The sequence below is a fragment of the Martes martes genome (assembly GCF_963455335.1).
Source record: "Martes martes genome assembly, chromosome: 6".
Taxonomy (NCBI): Eukaryota; Metazoa; Chordata; class Mammalia; order Carnivora; family Mustelidae; genus Martes; species Martes martes.
In genome coordinates, this window is record NC_137893.1 from 78,689,556 (window position 1) to 78,710,658 (window position 21,103).

Consider the following 21,103-nt stretch of genomic DNA (forward strand, 5'->3'; position numbering starts at 1 on the left):
TGTAGTTCATATAAATTTTAGGGTTGTTTGTTCTAGCTCTGAAAAATGCTGTTTGTATTTTGTCAGGGATTACATTAAAGGTGTAGATTGCTAGTGGTAGTATGGACATTTTAACAATATTTTTTCTTCCAATCCATGAGCATGGAATGTTTTTCCATTTCTTTGAGCCCTCTTTCATAAGTGTTCTATAGTTCTCAAAGTACAGATCTTTTCTCTTTTTGGTTAGGTATGTTCCTATGTATCTTATGGTTTTTGGTGCAGTTGTAAATAGGATCAATTCCTTGATTTCTTGTTCTGCTTCATTGTTGGTGGATAGAAATGCAATAGATTTCTGTATGTTGATTTTTATATCCTACAAGTTTGCTGAATTTGTGTATCTGTTTAGCAATTTTTTGGTAGTCTTTTGGGTTTTCTACATAGAGTATCATGTTGTTTGTGAATAGTGAAAGTTTGACTTCTTCCTTGCTGGTCTGGATGCCTTTTATTTCTTTTTGTTGTCTTATTGCTGAGGCTAGGACTTCTAGTACTATGATAAATAACAATGGTAAAAGTGGACATCCTTGTCTTGTTCCTGACAGTAGAAGAAAAGCTCTCCGTTTTTTTCCCATCGAGGATGATATTAGCTGTGGGTCTTTTGTACATTGCCTTCATGATGTTGAAGTATGTTCCCACTAAAACTACTTTGTTGAGGGCTTTTATCAAGAATGGAATATGTATTTTGTCAAATGCTTTTTCTGCCTCTATTGAGAGGATCATATGGTTCTTTTATTAATGTGGTATATCACGTTGATTGATTTGCAAATATTGAATAACCCCTGCAGCCCAGGAATATATCCTACTTGATTGTGGTGAATAAACCTTTAAATGTGCTGTTAGATTTGATTTGCTAGTATCTTGTTGAGAATTTTTACATCTGTGTTCATCAGGAATATTGGCCTATAATTCTTTTTAGTGGGGTCTTTGTCTGATTTTGGAATCAAGGTAATGTTCTCATTGAATGAGTTTGGAAGTTTTCCTTTCTCTCTACTTTTTGGAACAGTTTGAGAAGAATAGACATTAGCTCTTTTTTTTGAGATTTATTTTATTTTATTTATTTTTTAAGTTAAATTAAATTTAAATTAATTTTTTCAGTGTTCCAAGATTCATTGTTTATGCACCGCACCCAATGCTCCATGCAATACGTGCCCTCCTTAATACCAACCACCAGGCTCACCCAACCCTGCACCCCCATCCCCTCCAAAACCCTCAGTTTGTTTCTCAAAGTCCACAGTCTCTCATGGTTCGTCTTCCCCTCTGATTTCCCTCAACTCACTTCTCCTCTCCAACTCCCAGTGTCCTCTGTGTTATTTCTAATGTTCCACAACTAAGTGAAATCATATAATAATTACTCTCTCTGCTTGACTTATTTCACTCAGCATAATCTCCTCTAGTCCCAACCATGTTGATACAAAAATTGAGTATTCATCCTTTCTGATGGAGGCATAATATTCCATTGTATATATGGACCATATCTTCTTTATTCATTTGTCTCTCTTTTTTTTTTTCTTTTTAAGATTTTTTTTTTAAATTTATTTGACAGATATCACAAGTAGGCAGAGAGGCAGAGAGAGAGAGAGAGAGAGTGAGAGAGAGGGAAGCAGGCTCCCCGCCGAGCAGAGAGCCCGATGCGGGACTCGATCCCAGGACCCTGAGATCATGACCCAAGCCGAAGACAGCGGCTTAACCCACTGAGCCACCCAGGCGCCCCTATCCATTCGTCTCTTGAAGGGCATCTTAGCTCTTTCCACAGTTTGGTGACTGCGGTCATTAATGCTATGAACATTGGGGTACAGATGGCCCTTCTTTTCACCATATCTGTTTCTTTAGGGTAAATACCAGTAGTGCAATTGCAGGGTAGCTTTTTTTTTAATTTCTTAAGGAATCTCCACACTGTTTTCCAAAGTGGCTGCACCAGCTTGCATTCCCACCAACAGTGTAGGAGGGTTCCCCTTTCTCCACATCCTCTCCAACACAGGTTGTTTACTATTTTGTTGATTTTGGCTGTTCTAACTGGTGTAAGGTGGTATTCCATGTGGTTTTCATTTGACTCTCCCTGATGGCTAATGATGATGAACATTTTTTCATGTGCCTGTTAGCCATTTGTATGTGTTCTTTGGAGAAGTGTCTGTTCATGTCTTCTGCCCATTTTTTGACATGGTTATCTGATTTTTGGGTGTTGAGTTTGAGGAGTTCTTTATAGATCTTGGATATCAGCCCTTTGTCTGTAGTGTCACTTGCAAATATCTTCTCCCACTCCATGGGTTGCCTCTTTGTTTTGTTGACTGTTTCCTTTGCTGTGCAGAAAGTTTTGATCTTGATAAAGTCTGCAAAGTTCATTTTTGCTTGTTTCCTTTGCCTTTGGAGACATGTCTTGAAAGAAGTTGCTGTGTCCAATGTTGAAGAGATTACTGCCTGTGTTCTCCTCTAGGATTTTGATAGATTCCTGTCTCATGTTGAGGTCTTTTATCCATTTTGAGTTTATCTTGTATGGTGTAAGAGAATGGTCAAGTTTCATTCTTCCGTACATAGCTATCCAATTTTCCCAGCACCATTTATTGAAGAGACTTTTTTCCACTGTATATTTTTTTCCCATTTTGTCGAAGATTAGTTGACCATAGAGTCGAGGGTCCATATCTTGACTCTCTACTCTGTTCCACTGGTCTATGTGTCTGTTTTTGTGCCAGTACCATGCTGTTTTGGTGATCACAGCTTTGTAGTAAAGCTTGAAATCAGGCAACATGATGCCCCAGTTTTATTTTTCTTCTTCAACATTTCCTTAGCAGTTCAGGTTTTCTTCCAGTTCCATACAAATTTTAGGATTGTTTGTTCCAGCTCTTTGAAAAATGCCGGTGGAATTTCGATCAGGATGCCATGGAAAGTATAGATTGCTCTAGGCAATATAGACATTTTAACAATGTTTATTCTTCTGATCCTTGAGTATGGAGTGCTTTTCCATCTTTTTGTGTCTTCTTCGATTTCTTTCATGAATATTCTGTAGTTCCTCGAGTACAGATCCTTTACCTCTTCGGTTAGGTTTATTCCAAGGTATCTTATGGTTCTCGGTGCTATAGTAAATGGAATCGATTCTCTAATTTCCCTTTCTATATTTTCATTGTTAGTATATAAGAAAGCAACTGATTTCTGTACATTGACTTTGTGTCCTGCCACATTACTGAATTACTATATAAGTTCTAGTAGTTTGGGAGTGGAGTCTTTTGGGTCTTCCATATAAAGTATCATGTCATCTGTGAAGAGAGAGAGTTTGACCTCTTCTTTGCCAATTTGAATACCTTTTATTTCTTTTTGTTGTCTTATTGCTGTTGCTAGGACTTTTAGCACTATGGTGAATAGTAGTGGCTAGAGCGGGCATCCTTGCTGTGTTCGTGATCTTAAGGGAAAGGCTGTCAGCTTTTACCCATTGAGAATGATATTCACTGGGGGTTTTTCATAGATTTTATGATGTTGAGGAATGTTTCCTCTATTCCTATACTTTGAAGCATTTTTATCAGGAACAGATGCTGTATCTTGTCAAATGGTTTTTCTGCATCAATTGAGAGGACCATGTGGTTCTTCTCTCTTCTTGTTGATTTGTTCTGTCACATTGATTGATTTGCAATGTTTTTTCAAAATTTTATTTATTTATTTATATTTATTTATTTGACAGAGACACAAGTAGGTGGGGGGGGGGGGTTGCGGGAAGCAGGCTCCCTGCTGAGCAGAGAGCCTGCCTCGGGGCTTTGATCCCAGGACTCTGGAATCATGACCCGAGCTGAAGGCAGAAACTTTAGCCCACTGAGCCACCCAGGTGCCCCTTATTTGCAATGTTGAACCACCCTTGCATCCCAGGGATTAATCCCACCTGGTCATGGTGGATAATCTTTTTTTTTTTTTTAATTTTATTTATTTCTTTGACAGAGAGAGATCGCAAGTAGGCAGAGAGGCAGGCAGAGAGAGAGAGAGGGAAGCAGGCTCCCTGCTGAGCAGAGAGCCTGATGCGGGACTCATCCCAGGACCCTGAGATCATGACCTGATCCGAAGGCAGTGGCTTTACCCACTGAGCCACCCAGGCGCCCCGTGGATAATCTTTTTAATGTAGTGTTGGATCCTATTAGCTAGGATCTTGTTGAGAATCTTAGCATCCATATTCATCAGGGATATTGGTCTGAAACTCTCCTTTTTGATGGGGTCTTTGCCTGGTTTGGGGATCAGGCTAATGTTGACTTCATAGAAAGAGTCTGAAAGTTTTCCCTCTGTCTCTGTTTTTTGAAACAGCTTCAGGGGAATAGGTATTATTTCTTCTTTGAATGTTTGGTAGAATTCTCCAGGGAATCTGTCATGTCCTGAGCTCTTGTTTTTTGGTAGGTTTTTGATCACTGCTTCAATCTTGTTACTAGATATTGGTCATTCGTGTTGTCAATTTCTTCCTGATTCAGTTTTAGAAGTTTATAGGTTTCCAGGAATGCATCCATTTCGTCTAGTTTGCTCAACTTGTTGGCATATAGCTGTTGATAATAATTTCTGATAATTGTTTCTATTTCCTTGCTGTTAGTTATGATCTCTCCCCTTTCATTCATAATTTTATTAATTTGGGTCCTCTCTCATTTCTTTTGGATTAGTTTGGCCCGTGGTTTATCAATCTTATTGATTCTTTAAAAAAACCAGTTTCTAGTTTCATTGATGTATTCTACTATATTTCTAGTTTCTATCTCATTGATCTTTGCTCTAATCTTGATTTTCCCCTTGTGCATGGGGTTGGCTTAATTTGTTGTTGATTTTCCAGTTCTTTAAGGTGTAAAGAGAGCTGGTGTATTCTGGATTTTTTAATTTTTTTGAGTGTGGTTTGGATGACTATGTATTTCCCCCTCAGGACAGTCTTTGCTGTATCCCATTGGTTTTGGACTGATGTGTCTTCATTCTCATTGATTTCCATGAATTGTTTAAGTTCTTTGATTTTCCGGTTGATCCAAACATTCTTAAGCAGGATGGTCTTTAGCTTCCAAGTGTTTGAATTCCTTCCAAACTTTTTGTTGTGGTTGAGTTCCAGTTTCAAAGCATTGTGGTCTGAGAATATGCAGGGAATAACCTCAGTCTTTTGGTATCGTTTGAGCCCTGATTTTGGACCCAGTCTGTGGTGTGTTCTGGGAAAAGTTCCATGTGTGCTCGAGAAGAATGGAGTATTCTATTGTTTTAAGGTGGAATGTTCTGTATATATATATGAGGTCCATCTGGTCCAATGTGTAATTCAAAGCTCTTGTTTCTTTATTGATTTTCTGCTTGGATGATCTGTCTGTTACTGAGAGTAGTGTTTACAATCCCCTACTATTATTGTATTCATAGCAAACGACTCTTCATCTTGATGAACAGTTGTCTTATGTAGTTGTCTGCTTCCGTATTGGGGGAATAAATATTTACAGTTGTTAGATCTTCTTGGTGGATAGACATTTAAGAATGATGCAGTGTCCTTCTTTATCTCTGACTACAGTCTTTAGTTTAAAATCTAATTTATCTGATAAGAGAATCACTACCCCAGCTTTCTTTTGAGGCCCGTTGGCAGGAAAAAATGCTTCTCCATCCCTTCACTTCCAGTCTGAATGTATCATTAGGTTCCAAATGGGTCTCTTATAGACAGCATATGGACAGGTCCTGTCGTTTTATCCAATATGCAACCCTGTGTCATTTTATGGGAGTGTTTAGGCTGTTCACGTTCAGAGTGATTATTGAAAGATACATTTTTATTGACACATGTTACCTGTGAAGTCCTTGTTTCTGTAGATTGTTTCTGTAAATTCTGTTCTGTGTCACTCTTGGGTTCTTTCTTCTTTTATAGAACCCCCCTTAATATTTCTCATAGTGCCGGCTTGGTGGTCACATACTCTTTTAAACCTTGCTGGTCTTGGAAGCTCTTTATCTCTCCATCCATTTTGAATGTCAACCTTGCTGAATAAAGTATTCTTGGCTGCATATTCTTCTCATTTATTGCCCTGAATATGTCTTGCTAGCCCTTTCTGGATTGCCAGGTTTCTGTGGATAGGTATGATGTTATTCTGATAGACTTTCCTCTGTATATAAGGATTCTCTTCCCCCAGCTGCCTTCAGAAGCTCTTGTCTGAAATTATGATTCGTCAGTTTCACAATTAAGTGTCTTGAGGTCTCTCTAGATTCATTGATCTTGGGGGCTGTTCTTTCTGCCTCTAGGTCACAAACACTTGTTCTAGTCCCCAGACTGGGAAAATTTTCATCCAGAATTTGTTCAACTATATCTTCTAATCTTCTCTCTTTCTCCATCCCCTCAAGGTTCCCAATAATTCTGATGTTGGAACATTTTATGGCGTCTTTTATTTCCCTAATTCTGTTTTTATCTGTCTAAGCTGTTTCTTCCATGCCTCTTCCTGATTTTTTTCTCTATCAGTTTGTCTTCTAGATCACTAATTCTGTCTTCTGTCTTGGTTACCCTAGCTGTTAGAGTATTTAGATTAGATTGGATCTCATTGATAACATTTTTAACTTCTGCCTGGGTGGCTTTCACTTCTGCCCTTGGAGATTCTATGTTGTCACTAATGGTTTTCCCCAACCTAGCCATTGCCTGGATAATTGTCACCCTGAATTCCCTTTCCAACATACTGTTTATGCCCATATCCAATAGTTCTGTTGGAGAGGGCACAGTCTTTGAATTTTTCCTCTGTTGGGTGTTCCTCCTCCTGGTCATTTTGGTGAGAGTTCCTTGAGGGGATGTATAGCTGAATATATCAGCCACAATTCAGGCAAGGTGCATGCTTTGGAGCAACTGGAAGTCACCACCAAAAAGAACGAAAAAAGAAAAAAAGAGAGATAAAGAGAGAAAATGAAAAAAAGAGAGAAGGGGGGGAAAAAAAAGAAACAAACGAGAAAACCCAGCCAGAATGAGCCCCAAAGGTATGATTTAAAAGGTATATAAACAAAAACAGACAAACAAAAAGACCAACAAAAGTAAATGACAGAAAAAAAGAACCAAAAACAGCCAAATGAACCCCAAGAATAAGATTTATATAATAACAGGACAAAAACAAATACACAGAAACACTGATAGAAGAAAGAGATGGGAGTGTTGTTATAAATCCTCGATGTCAGTGAGGAAGGTTATTTTGGTTCTTCCTGGATGTATCTTGATATCTTTGTTAAAGGACTTAACTTTCTAGAGATAAAGGGAGATTAAAACTGGTTTATATAGAGAGTTAGTATTGAATAGTGAAAAAGGATTACCTTGAAGCTTATATCTATATGTATTTTTTAAAAAAAGCAAAAAGAAAGAAAAAGACAAACACAGTTATATGTATGAAAAAAGTTCAAATTAAAAGGTTATTATGGAATATGTTGTAATAAACCTTTAGTTGTAATGGTAAGTAGGTTAAAGAAATTAAAAGAACAAGAATTGTGAGAATGAATTAAAAAAATGTATTTATGAAATATACAGGTTTTAGTGCAATACCAGGAGCCTAATGTATTGTTTTCCCCTGATGTTGTAGTTTTACAGTTTTATGGGAACCCTCTGGTGGTTGTCCTATAGTTCTTTTGGCTTGCCTTCTGGGGGAGGGGCCTGCCCCTTTGTTTTTCTGTCAGTCTTGTTTGGGTTGAGTCCTCCTGCCCCTATCTAGGGTCTGGGCTCTGTGGAAACTGGCTTTTCAGGCTTTTGTTCTCTGGAGGCTTTTGTTTTTTTGGCGGCTTTTTGTGGCTTTTTGGAGGTTTAGTGGAAAGCAAACTGCACCCAGACCTCTGTCTCAGAGAAGCCTCAGTCTGCTCCCCTCTGGGTGGTCCAGAACACACAGACTCCCCCTCTGCAAACTCCACTGAGCTGTGCAACCTCCCAGAGGTGGTGCATGCCCACAGCCACTGTCTCAGGGGTCACCCTAAGCACCCGCTTGTCTCTGCACCCTCGTGCCGCTAAAACTGCGAGAGATAGTGGTCCACGGAGCTCGCTTCCATTGGCTGCCTTTGTCGGGACTGCTGTCTGGGGACCAGGCCCATGCTGCTGGGTGTGCTCAGTCACCCAGGTCACAGAAGGCTGCCGTCGCTGAGGGATGCCGGCTAGAGATTGTGCCAAGTTCCTTCAGGCACAGACTGGGAGCGTACAGACCCTCAGCCGGTCCTAGGGATCCCGACCAGAGATTGTGCCGTGTTCCTTCAGGCAGAGACTGGGAGTGTCCAGACCCTCAGCCAGTCCTAGAGATCATCGGCTAGTGCCTGCACAGAGCTCTCTCAGGCACAGGCAGGGAGTGGGTCAGACCCGGGTTGTTCAGAGCACAAAAAGGTGTGGTTCTAGAGAGTGCCCACCAGACTGCCTTATGGGTGGGAGGGAATGCACCCAGTTGAGCAGTGGTGCAAGCAGTTCAAGGGGCTTAGCGACCAGGAACTGGAGGCTCTGCTGCACTCTCTCTGGAGTGGGTGGTAACCAGCAGTGGCCGTCCTGGGTCTGTGGGCTTAGGCCCATGCCTGTGACCACCCAGTTCCACCATTTGCTCCTTAAGATCTTTTGCTCTTTTTGAGTGCTTTCAACCAAACTCCAAGTTGATACTAGTTCCCAACCACATGGCACTTTCCTATTGGGGTATTAGTTTCCAATGGGTTGCTTCTGGTGGCTCCCTCCCCCTTATTCTTATCCTCCAATATCAGTCCAAGCATTCCCACTCTGCTTTACCTCTCCACTGGTGTCTTCTGCCCTGTAGAGATCCAGAAGTGTATAATCCTACATCTCAGGCTGATTTCTTGGGTGTTCAGAGTGTTCTGGTAGATATTTAGCTCACTGTGGGGGACTGGTTGAAACAGGGTCTCCTACTTCTCCGCCATCTGGCCCCTTCTCAAGATTTATTTATTTTAGAGAGAGAGAGTGTGTACATGCAGTGGGGAGAGGCAATGGGAGAGGGAGAGAAAGAATCTCAAGCAGACTCCCTGCTGAGAGTGAAGCTCAGCATGGGGCTTGATCTCATGACTCCAAGATCATGATCTGAGCTGAAACCAAGATTCCGACATTCATCTGACTGAGCCACCCGGTCATTTCATTGTTAACTCTTATTTAAATGTCTGGAAAAATTTCCCTGGGGAGCTATCTGGTCATGGACTTTTTTTTGTTGGCAGATTTTTTTTTTTTTATTACTGATTCAGTTTCTTTGCTAGTTATGGGTCTGTTCAAATTTTCTATTTCTGTTTCAGTTTTGGTAATTTGTATGTTTCTAGAATTTGTCCATTTCTTCTAGATTGCCCAATTTTTTAGGCATTTAATTTTTCATAATATTCTCTTTTTAAAATTTTTATTATTTTTTATATTTTTAAAAATTTTTAAAGATTTTTATGTATTTATTTGACAGAGAGAGAGATCACAAGTAGGCAGAGCCCAGTCAGAGAAAGGGGGAAATAGGCTCCCTGCTGAGCAGAGAGAACAATGCTGGGCTCGATCCCAGTACCCTGAGATCATGACCTGATCTGAAGGTGGAGGCTTAACCCACTGAGCCACCTAGGCGCCCCTATAATATTCTCTTAATAATTGTTTTCTATGGTGTTGGTTATGAGTTCTCCTTTGTGATTTTATTTATTTGGGTTTTCTCTTTTCTTTTACATAAGTTGGCTCTAAAAAATGAGTTTTTAATTCCATCGTCAGAGGTTCATCAATTTTATTATTTCTTTTGATGAACCACCTCTTAGTTTCATTGATCTTTTCTACTGTTTTTGTTTGTTTGTTTCTATTTTGTTTATTTCTGTTCTAATCATCATTATTTCCCTTCTTGTGCTGGCTTTAGGCTTTATTTGCTGTTTCTTTTCTAGCCCCTTTAGGTGCAATGTTAGGTTGTGTATTTGAGACTTTCCTTACTTTTTGAGGTAGACTTATATTGTTATATACTTCCCTGTTAGGTCTGTCTTTGTTTTATCCCAAGGTTCTGGATTGTCATGTTTTCATCTGTATTTTTTAATTTCATTTTTAATTTCCTGTTTAAAACATTCATTCTTTAATGGGATGTTCCTTAACCTCCATGTATTTGTGGTTTTTCCAAAATTTTTCTTGTGGTCAACTTCACATTTTATAGCATTGTGGCTAGAGAGGATTCATCTCAATCTTTTTTTCTTGCTAAGGCCTGATTTGTGACTCTGTATGTGGTCTCTTTTGGAGAATGTTCCGTGTGTACTGGAAAAGAATGTATTCTGTTGCTTTAGATTGAAATGTTTTGAATATGTATGTTAAGTCCATCTGGTCCAGTGTGTCATTCGAAGCCATTATTTCCTTGTTGATTTTCTGCTTAGGTGATCTATTCATTGCTGAAGTGGGGTATTAAAAAGTCTCCTACTATTACTGTTTCTTTATGTTTGTCATTAATTGATTTATATATTTGGGTACTCCCAAGTTGGGGACATAAATATTTACAGTTATTAGATCTTTTTGTTTGATAGACCCCTTTATTATGATAGAGTGCCCTTCTTCATCTGTTGTTACAGTCTTTGGTTTAAAAATCTAGTTTGTCTGATATAATTATGGCTACTTTGACTTTCTTTTGATGTCCATTAGTGTGATAGATATTTCTTCATCCCCTCACTTTCAATCTAGAGGTATCTTTAGCTCTAAAATGAATCTCTTACTAGGCAACATGCAGATGGATCTTGTTTTGTTTTGTTCTGTTCTGTTCTGTTTGTTTTTGTTTTTGTTTTTTATCCATTCTGTTATGCTGTGTCTTTTGATGGGAGCATTTGTTACATTTACATTGAGTGATTATTGATAGATATGCATTTAGTGCCATTGTAATACCTGTAAAGTTGTTGTTTCTTTATATATTTTTTTTCTTTCAGGCATTTTTGCTTTTTGTTTTTCTTTCCCTCTCAAAGAATCCCCTTTAATATTTCTTGTGCTGATTTAGTGTTCATGAGCTCCTTTAGTTTTTATTTATCTGGGAAACTCTACCTCTCCTTTGATTCTGAGTGACAGCCTTGCTGGATAAAATATTCTTTGCTGCAGATTTTCCCCATTCAGCACACTGAATATATCATGCCACTTTCTTCTGGCCTGCCAGGTTTCTGTGGAGTGGTCCACTTTAACCTGATTTGTCTTTGTAGATTAGGGATTTCTATTCCTTTGCTGCCTTCAGGATTCTTTCCTTATCTGTGTATGTTGCAAATTTTACTACATTTATCTTGATGTTGGCAGGCTTTTGATGATTTTGATTGGAGTTCTCTGTGCCTCCTTGATTTGGGTGTCTGTTTCTTTCCCCAGATTTAGGATAGTTTTCAGCTATAATTTGCTCCAATAAACCTGCTTCCTTTTCCTTTTTCCCTCTCTTACTCTTCTGGGACTCCTATGATATGTTTGTTATTATGCTTTATGTAACCACTGAATTCCCTAAGGCTACATTTATGATCCAATATTTTTCTTTACCTCTTCTCTTCAGGTTCATTATTTTCCATAATTCTGTCTTCCATATCACTTAGTCATTCTTCTGCTTCTTCCCTAATTGTGTTCATTACATCCACTTTGTTTAATCTTGGTTATAGCATTTTTTATTTCAGCCTGCTCATTTTTAGGTCTTTTATATTTGTAGTAAGGGTCTCTCTGTTGTTTTTTCTGTGCTTTCCTCAAGCTCAGCTGGTATCCTTATGACTGTTGTTTTAAATTCTGGTTCAGGCATATTATTTATACCTATCTTGATTAGCTCCCTGCCTGTGACCTCTTCTTGTTCTTTGTTTTGGGATGAATTCCTCCATCTTGGTATTTTGTCTAGGTCTCTCTAGTTTGCATGTTAGAAAAGCTGTGCCTGGTCCTGTTTCCACTAGATCTAAAGATTTGCTTCACTCTTTGATCAGTAGACTTGGTGCATGCAGGGTGTTTGTGGTGGTCTTCTAGGGGAGGGGCCTGTTGTTGCTCTGGTTCTCAATTATACTTTCTCTATTAAAAAGGCACTTGTAGAGCCCAGGGGGACACAGTGTGGTATAAGCTGCTCAAGCCTCAACTGTGTATACTGTGCCCCTTGCCGAAGTCCTTCTATGCTGATGGGAGGGGTGAAATAGTGTCAGCCTGCTCTTGTTTCTAGACAGCAGAGTTCATGCACCACTGTTCGGGAAGCCCTCACAGGAGAGCAGACAATCTCCTCTCTGTCTACCTGTGTCCAAGCCAGCGGCCTAGTGCTCCTGTGTATTATCTCGGGCTTGCAGCTGGGTTTTCAAAACTCCAAATTTTAGGAACCTGGCACTGATCCACTGGGGAGGGTCTTACTGAGCTGTGGCTAGTACTGGTTTGTCCCAGAAAAGCAGTTGCACAACAGTGTAGGGATTTGGAATTTATGGTAAAGTGTAGCAAAAAGCCCACATCCAGATTAGCTGTCTTTAGCGGGCATCTCTGCTCATATGCAAATGACCAGGGCAGCTCAATGGCACCTAAGGCTGGGCTGTTTTGTCCCCTGAGACAGTGTCACCTCTCCCAAATGTACTTCAAGAAGGGGAACTCTCTCCCAACATGACTCAGGGGATCCTCAGAGCATGCCATCAACTCCAGGGCCTCTAACATGCTTCTCTACAGGAGCAGTGCTGTGCCCCCCAGGTTATCCTGGCAGTGGTATGGACTTCTAAAACTTCAAATTTTCGGCTTCACTGTTTATAAAAACTTGGAAGAATCAGCCCCTCTTAGTTTCCCACTCAGTATTTTTGGGAAAGTGTTTTTGTGCAGTCCCCTCTGTGCTGCTTTCTCTCTGTCTCTCTCTGTCTTCTCTCTCTTCTCTCCATGATCATGGCTCCCTCCTCTCTGCAGCACCCACAATTATTTTCTTACCCAAATCACATCACCACACCTCCTACCTTCCACAATGTGGCCTCTTTTCTCCCTCTAGTTGTGCAGTCTATTCTCTCAGTCCTCAGATTGATTTCCTGGGTGTTCAGAATGACTTGATAATTATCTAACTATGTTTGAGGGATGAAGGAAGCATAAGGTCTTCCTACTATTCCACGATTTTAACTCTTTTGCCATCGTTGACTTTTTTTTTTTTATTGAAAGATTTTTATTTATTTGACAGACAGAGATTACAAGTAGGCAGAGAGGCAGGCAGAGAGAGGGGGAAGCAGGCTCCCCACCAAGCAGAGAGCTCCGACGCGGGGCTCGATCCCAGGACCCTGAGATCACGACCTGAGCCGAAGGCAGAGGCTTTAACCCACTGAGCCACCCAGGCGCCCCCCATCGTTGACTCTTAAAGGCATCTGCCAAACATTTTTTTTTTTTCCTATGGATGCTATTGAATAGGTAAAACATGCAATTGCATCAAAATTCAAAAACAATAAAAGATATTTAGTGAGAAGTATGTTCCTCTCCAGTTACTCAGAGCTCCTTCCCTTCCCGAAAGCTAACAATTCATTTTTTAAAAAAATTAATTTTTTTTAAAGCTAACAATTCCTAACAATTGTTTTGTCCTTGGAGAGAGAGTCTATGTAAAAATATATATGTATTTAGGGACACCTGGGTGACTCAGTCAATTAAGCATCTTACTCTTCATTTTGTCTCAGGTCATGATCTTAGAGTCATGGAATGGAGCCGCACATTGGGCTTAAAGCTTAATATTCTTTCTCCCTCTGCCTCTGCCCAACCACCTGCTATTGTACACATACTCTCTCTCTTAAAATAAATAAAATAAATAATAAATAAATAAATAAATAAGAAAATAAATAAATAAATAAATAAAATAATAATAAAAATAAATAAAATCTTTAAAAAACAAAAACAAAAAACAAAAAAACCCTCCAAATACATATTTGTGTATATTCAGATGCTGTTTCACTTTTGTTCAAATGCTACAGCTATATACAATGTTTTGTGCCTCTCCTTCTTCACTTAACATACTTTGGAGATAATTCTTTTTCTAAACATATATAGTTGCTTTGTTCTAATATCTGCATAGTATAACATTATAAAACCTACTCCAAACATTTGAACTTCATGCTACGAATGGATGCTTAAATTTTTTTATTTGCTCTTATGACCGCTCTTATAAGTATGACTTTATGCTCATGTTTGAATATAATTCTAAGATAAATAAGGAAATGCAAGATTACAAAGTTGGTTTCTTCTTGGACCTCCTGTTTCCTCAAATGCCACCTTTCAGAGAAATTGTCCCTAACCACTTAATCTATCATAACCACCTGGTGTTGCCTTCACATCATCTTTTTAATATACTTTTTTATCATAGAATTTTTAAATATATAAAAGGTAGAAAGAGCAATGATATAATGAAAGTTTCATGTATCTTACTTATTTTTATCAATTATCAGTATTTTCCAATCTTGTTTTATCTCTCTTCTGCTCCCATACACACATTTTTTCATAAGAATTTTAAAGCAAATTCCAGATATGTCATTTTACCTATGAAAATTCTGTATGGGGAAGAGAAAAGATGACAGAGGAATAGGTTACCTTATTTCAACCAGTCCCCTGAATTGAGCTGGATATCTACCAGACCATTCTGAACACCCATGAAGTCTGCCTTACATGTAAGAAGATACACCAGTATCTCTACAAACAGAATATCTCCAGCGATTGGTCTTGAGGTATGAAGCAGGGAGCCGTGATTCTGTGGGCAGATATCAGAAGATAAATGGAATGGGGAGGAAGCCTCCATGATCTTGCACCAGGAAAACAAAAGCCTCTGGCACTGTGGACCAGGCACAGACTCTCAGACTGGTAGTAGTGGGGAAAGGACTTTAGGGCACCCTCTAGACTGAAAACCTGGAGCTCGCATGTAAACTGGGGGTTGCTTGTGGTTTTAGAACCACAAAGAAAAGAGGTGTGCCAGGCCCTGGGAGTGAGGGCTGGGAGTGCTGCTCCCAGGACACACAACCCAGAAACAGAAACAAAGACAGTGTGGCCTTGAGGGCTCTCTGGAGAACAGACTGGGATCTCTCTGTTCTGAGACAGAGGTTTGGATATGGTCATTTCTGCCCTGACTCTTGGAAGAGATGGGCAAAAATGCCAGGGAAAGCCACCAGAGGGAAAGAGCCACCCAAAACTGGTTTTCACTGAGCCCATCCCCCTACACAGGGGGAAGGGTAGCTCATACCCAAACAGGGTTGCCTGGGTAACAGCATGACAGGCCCCTCCCCCAGAAGACAGGCTGGAAGAACAAGAGGCTGACAACCTTAAGGTCCCTATAAAACTGGCGCATCTTGATTGGGTTGTGGTCAGTAATTTGGACTCTGTACATTCCCTCAACCACCCCTCAACAGAATGACTAAGAGGAGGAACCCCCAACAAAGGAAGGTTTCAGAGACTGTGGCTTCTGCCACAGACCTGATTGATATGGATATAACCAAGATGTCAGGAATAGACTTCAGAGTAACAATTATCAAGATGATATCTAGGCTTGAGAAAAATATTAATGACAATACAGAATCTCTAAGAGCAGAAATGAGATCTAATCAGGCTGAAGTTAAAAATGCTATGAATGAAATGCAGTCTAAACTGGATGCTCTGACTGCCAGGGTAAGTGAGGCAGAAGAATGAATTAGTGAGCTAGAGGATAAGATGATAGAAGAGAGGGAAACTGAAGCAACATGGGAGAAACAAATTAAAACCCAAGGAATCAAACAGATTAGTGACTCAATGAAATGTTCTAATATCAGAATTATTGGGACCCCTGAGGGGGTGGAGAGAGAGAAAGGTCTAGAAGACATATTTGAGCAAATCATAGCTGAGACCTTCCCTAATGTGGGGAAGGAAGCAAGCGTTTGTGTCCAAGAGGCGGAGAGGACCCTCCCAAGATCAATGAGATGAGACCGACGCCATAGCGTATAATAGTACAGTGTGCAAATCTTAGATCCAAAGAAACAATTTTGAAAGTGGGGAGAGGGAGGAGATTTCTTTTTTCTTTTCTTTTCTTTCCTTTTCTTTTAAGTTATTTATTTGAGATAGAGCAAGAGTGAGAGAGAGAGAGCACAAGAAGGGGGAACAGCAGAGGGAGAGGGAGAAGCAAGCTCTCCACTGAGGAGGGAGGCTGACACGGCCCTTGGTTCTAGGACTACAGGATCTTAACCTGAGCTGAAGGCAGACGCTTAACTGACTGAGCCACTTAGGCACCCCAGGAGATTTCTTACGCACAGAAGGAGGAGTTATCAGAGTAACATCAGACTTGTCCACAGAGACCTAGCAAGCCAGAAAGGGCTAGTAAGACATATTCAGGATACTAAGTGAGAAAAACATGCAGCTAAGGATACTTTATCCAGCAAGGCTGTCATTCAGAATGGGTGGAGAGACAAGGAACTTCCATGACCAGCAGAAACTGAAAGAATATGTGACCACCAAGCTGTCCCTGCAAGAAATGTTAAGGGGGGGTTCTATAAAAGGAGGAAGACCCCAAGAGTGATATAGAACAGAAATTTACAGAGACAATCTATAGAAACAAGAATTTCACAGGCAACAGGGTGACAGTAAAATCGTATCTTTCAATAATCACTCTTAACATGAATGGCCTAAATGCTCCCATGAAACACCACAGGGTTGCAGATTGGATAAAAAGACGTGACCCATCTATATGCTGTCTATAAGAGATTCATTTTAAATTTAAAGATACATCCTGACTGAAAGTGAAGGGATGGAGAACCATTTTTCATGCCAGTAGACCTCAAAAGAAAGCTTGGGTAGCAATTCTCATATCAGACAAATTAGATTTTAGGCTAAAGACTGTAGTTAGAGACACAGAAGGACACTTTATCGTTCTTAAAGGGTATATCCAACAAGAGAATCTAACAATTGTAAATATCTATGCCCCCAACATGGGAGCAGCCAACTACATAAGCCAACTGTTAACTAAAATAAAGAGACCTATTGATAATAATACATTAATAATAGGAAACCTCAAGACTCCACTCTCAGCAACAGATAGATTATCTAAGCAGAAAATCAACAAAGAAACAAGAGCTTTGTTTGAATGACACATTGGACCAGATGGACCTCATAGATATATACAGAACATTCCACCCTAAAACAACAGAATACTCATTCTTCAAGAGTGGACATAAAACTTTCTCCAGAATAGACCACATGCATGGTCACAAATCAGGTCTCAAACAATACCAAGAGATTGAGATTATTCCCTGCATATTCTCAGACCACAATTCTTTGAAACTGGAACTCAATCACAAGAAAAAGTTTGGAGCGAATTGAAACACTTGGAAGCTAAAGACCATCCTGCTTAAGAATGTTGAAATCAGAGAAGAACTTAAACAATTCATGGAAACAATTCATGGAAACCAATGAAAACAAAACATTGGTCCAAAACCTGTGGGATACTGCAAAGGCAGTCCTTAGGGGGGAAATACATAGTCATCCAAGCCTCACTTACAAAAATTGAAAAATCCAGAATACACAAATTAACTTTACACTTTAAAGAACTAGAGTAATGGGATGCCTTGGTGGCTCAGCTGGTTAAGCCGCTGCCTTCGGCTCAGGTCATGATCCCAGGGTCCTGGGATCGAGTCCCACAAGGGGCTCCTTGCTCAGTGGGGAGCCTGCCTCTCTTTTTGCCTCTGCCTGCTTGTGTGCATGCTCGCTCGCTCTCTCTCTCTCTTACTCTCTCTCTCTCTCTCTCTCTGACAAATAAATAAATAAATAAAATCGTCAAAAAAAAAAGAACTAGAGTAAGAACAACAAATAAAGCCTAAGCCATACAGGAGAAGGGAAATAAGATTAGAACAGGGATCAATGAATTAGAAACCAGAAATACAGTAGAACAGATCAATGAAACTAGAAGCTGGTTCTTTGAAAGAATTAATAAGATCAATAAACCACTCATCAGACTTACCCAAAAGAAAAGAGAAAGGACACAAATTAATAGAATTATGAATGAAGGGGGAGAGATCATGACTAACACCAAGGAAATAATAACAGTTATCAGAAATTATTATCAACAGCTATATGCCAATAAGTTAAACAAACAAATGGATATGTTTCTAGAAACGTATAAACTGCCAAGACTGAAACAGGAAGAAATTGACAATCTGAATAGACCAATAACCAGTAACCAGATTGAAACAGGGATCAAAAACCTTCCAAAAAACAAAAGTCCAAGACCTGATGAGTTCCCTGGGGAATTCTACCAAACATTCAAAGAGGAAGTAATACTTATTCTCCTGAAGTTATTTCAAAAAATAGAAACAGAAGGAAAACTTGCAGACTCTTTCTATGAGGTCAGCATTACCTTGATCCCCAAACCAAGCAAAGACCGCATCAAAAAGGAGAATTTCAGATCAATATCTGATTTATCCCTGATGAATATGGATGCCAAGATTCTCAACAAGATCCTAGCTAATAGGGTCCAACAGTACATTAATAGGATTATCCACCATGACCAGGTGGGATTGATCCCTGGGATGCAAGTGTGGTTCAATACTGCAAATCAGTCAGTGTGATAGAACAAATCAATAAGAGAAAGAGAGAAGTACCACATGGTCCTCTCAATTGATGCAGAAAAAGCATTTGATGAAATACAGCATCCTTTCCTGATTAAAACTCTTGAGAGTATAGAGATAGAGGGAACATTCCTCAATTTCATAAAATCCATCTATGAACAACCCTCAGTGAATATCATTCTCAATGGGTAAAAGCTGACAGCCTTTCCCTCAAGATCAGGAACACAGCAAGAATGCCCACTCTAGCCACTGCTGTTCAACATAATGCTAGAAGTCCTAGCAATAGCAATCAGACAACAATAAGAAATTAAAAGTATTCAAATTGGCAAAGAAGAAGTCAAACTCTCTCTCTCCAAAGATGACATGATACCTTATGTGGAAAATCCAAAAGACTTCACCCCCAATTCACTAGAACTCCTACAACAATAATGTGGCAGGATACAAAATCAATGCACAGAAATCAGTTGCTTTCCTACACAATAACAATGTAATTGTAGAAAGGGAAATTAAAGAATTGATTCCATTTACAATAGCTCCAAAAACCATAAGATACCTGGGAATAAACCTACCCAAAGAGCTAATGGAGCTATACCTTAAGAACTACAGAACACTCCTGAAAGGAATCAAAGAAGACACAAAAAGATGGGAAAACTTTTGATGTTCATGGATCAGAAGAATAAATATTGTTAAAATGTCTGTGCTGCCGAAAGCAGTTTATACTTTCAACACCATCCCCATCAAAATATCAAAGGCATTTTTCAAGGTGTAGGAACAAACAATCCTAAAATGTGTATGTAACTAGAAAAGACCCTGAATTGCCAAGGAATGTTGAAAAAGAAAAACAAAGCTGGGGGCATCCTGTTGCCTGATTTGAAGCTATATTACAAAGCTGTGATCACCAAGACAGCATGGTACTGGCAGAAAAACACACACATGGACTAATGGAACAGAGAGACCAGATATGGACTCTCAACTCTTTGATAAAACAGGGAAAAATATCCAAGGAAAAAAGACAGTCTGTTCCATAAATGGTGGTGGGAACATTGGTTGGCTATATACAGAAGAATGAAATGCAACCATTCTCTTAAACCATACACAAAGATAAAACTTAAAATGGATGAAAGACCTCGGTGTGAGACAGGCATCCATCAGAATCCTAGAGGAGAACATAGGCAATAAACTCTTCGACATTGGCCACAGCAACTTCTTTGAAGGCACATCTCCAAAGACAAATGAAACAAAAGTGAAAATGAACTTTTTGGGCTTCCTCAAGATGAAAAGCTTCTGCACAGCAAAGGAAACAGTCAACAAAACTAAAGAGGCAACCCATGGAATGAGAGAAGATATTTGCAAATGACACTACAGAAGAGGGCTGGTATCCAAGATCTATAAGGAACTTCTCAAATTCCACACCTAAAAAAACCCCAATAACCTGGTCAAAAAATGGACAGAAGACATGAACAGACACTTCTCCAGAGAAGACATGTAAATGGTTAATAGACACATGCAAAGATGTTCATCATCATTAGCCATCAGGGAAATGCAAATCAAATCCACATTGAGATACCACCTTGCACCAGTAAGAATGGCAAAAATTGACAAGGCAAGAAACAACAAATGTTGGAGAGGTTCTGGAGAAAGGGGAATCCTCTTACACTATAGGTTCAAATGCAAGTTGGTACAGCCCCTTTGGAAAACAGTGTGAAGTTTCCTCAAAAAATTAAAAATAGAACTACCCTATGACCCAACAATTGCACTACTGGGTATTTACCCCAAAGAATCAGACATAGTACAAAGAAGGGGCACATGCACCCCAATGTTCATAGCAGCAATGTCCACAATAGCCAAACTGTGGAAGGAGCCAAGATACCCTTCAACGGATGAATGGATAAAGAATATGTGATACATATATAAAATGGAATATTACTCAACTATCAGGAAGGATGAATACCCAACATTTGCATCAACATGGATGGAACTAGAGGAGATTATGCTGAGTGAAATAAGTCAAAGAAAGAAAGACAATTATCATATGGTAAGGAATAGCATGGAGGACATTAGGAGAAGGAAGGGAAAACTGAAGGGAGGGGAATCAGAGGGAGAGAAGACCCATGAAAGACTATGGACTTCAGGAAACAAACTGAGGATTTTAGAGGGGAGGGTGGTGGCAGGATGGGTTAGCCCATTGATGGATATTAAGGAGGGCACGTATTGCGTGGTGCACTGGGTGGTATATGCAAACAATGAATCATGGAACACTACAGCAAAAACTAATGATGTACTGTATGGTGACTAACCTAATATAGTAAAATTTTTAAAAAAGAAAATTCAGTATGTATCTCTAATATATAAGACATGTTTATAAAAAAACAAACAACTTTACTACTTTGTCATTGTTACAGTTAACTTAACACCATATTCCTGATCTCCTCTAGTACCTATCCCATATTTTCCTGTGCGACTCAAAAATGCACTTTACAGTTTTTGTTTGAATCACAGTCAGAACCAAATCTTCACATTTGCTTAATATTTTGCTTTTAAGGATGCCTGGGTAGCTCAGTGATTGAAGCCTCTACCTTCGGCTCAGGTCTTGATCTCAGGGTCCTGGGATCAAGGCCTGCATCGGGCTCTCTGCTCAGCCGGGAGCCTGCTTCCCCCCTGTCTCTGCCTG

At 39.6% G+C, this 21,103-nt stretch overlaps 1 protein-coding gene across 1 annotated transcript in view; it reads left to right on the plus strand.

The window, feature by feature from the left end:
• TBC1D32 (TBC1 domain family member 32) overlaps positions 1-21,103 on the plus strand; it is a 219,780-nt gene that overhangs the window by 123,341 nt on the left and 75,336 nt on the right. The window lies entirely within an intron of this gene.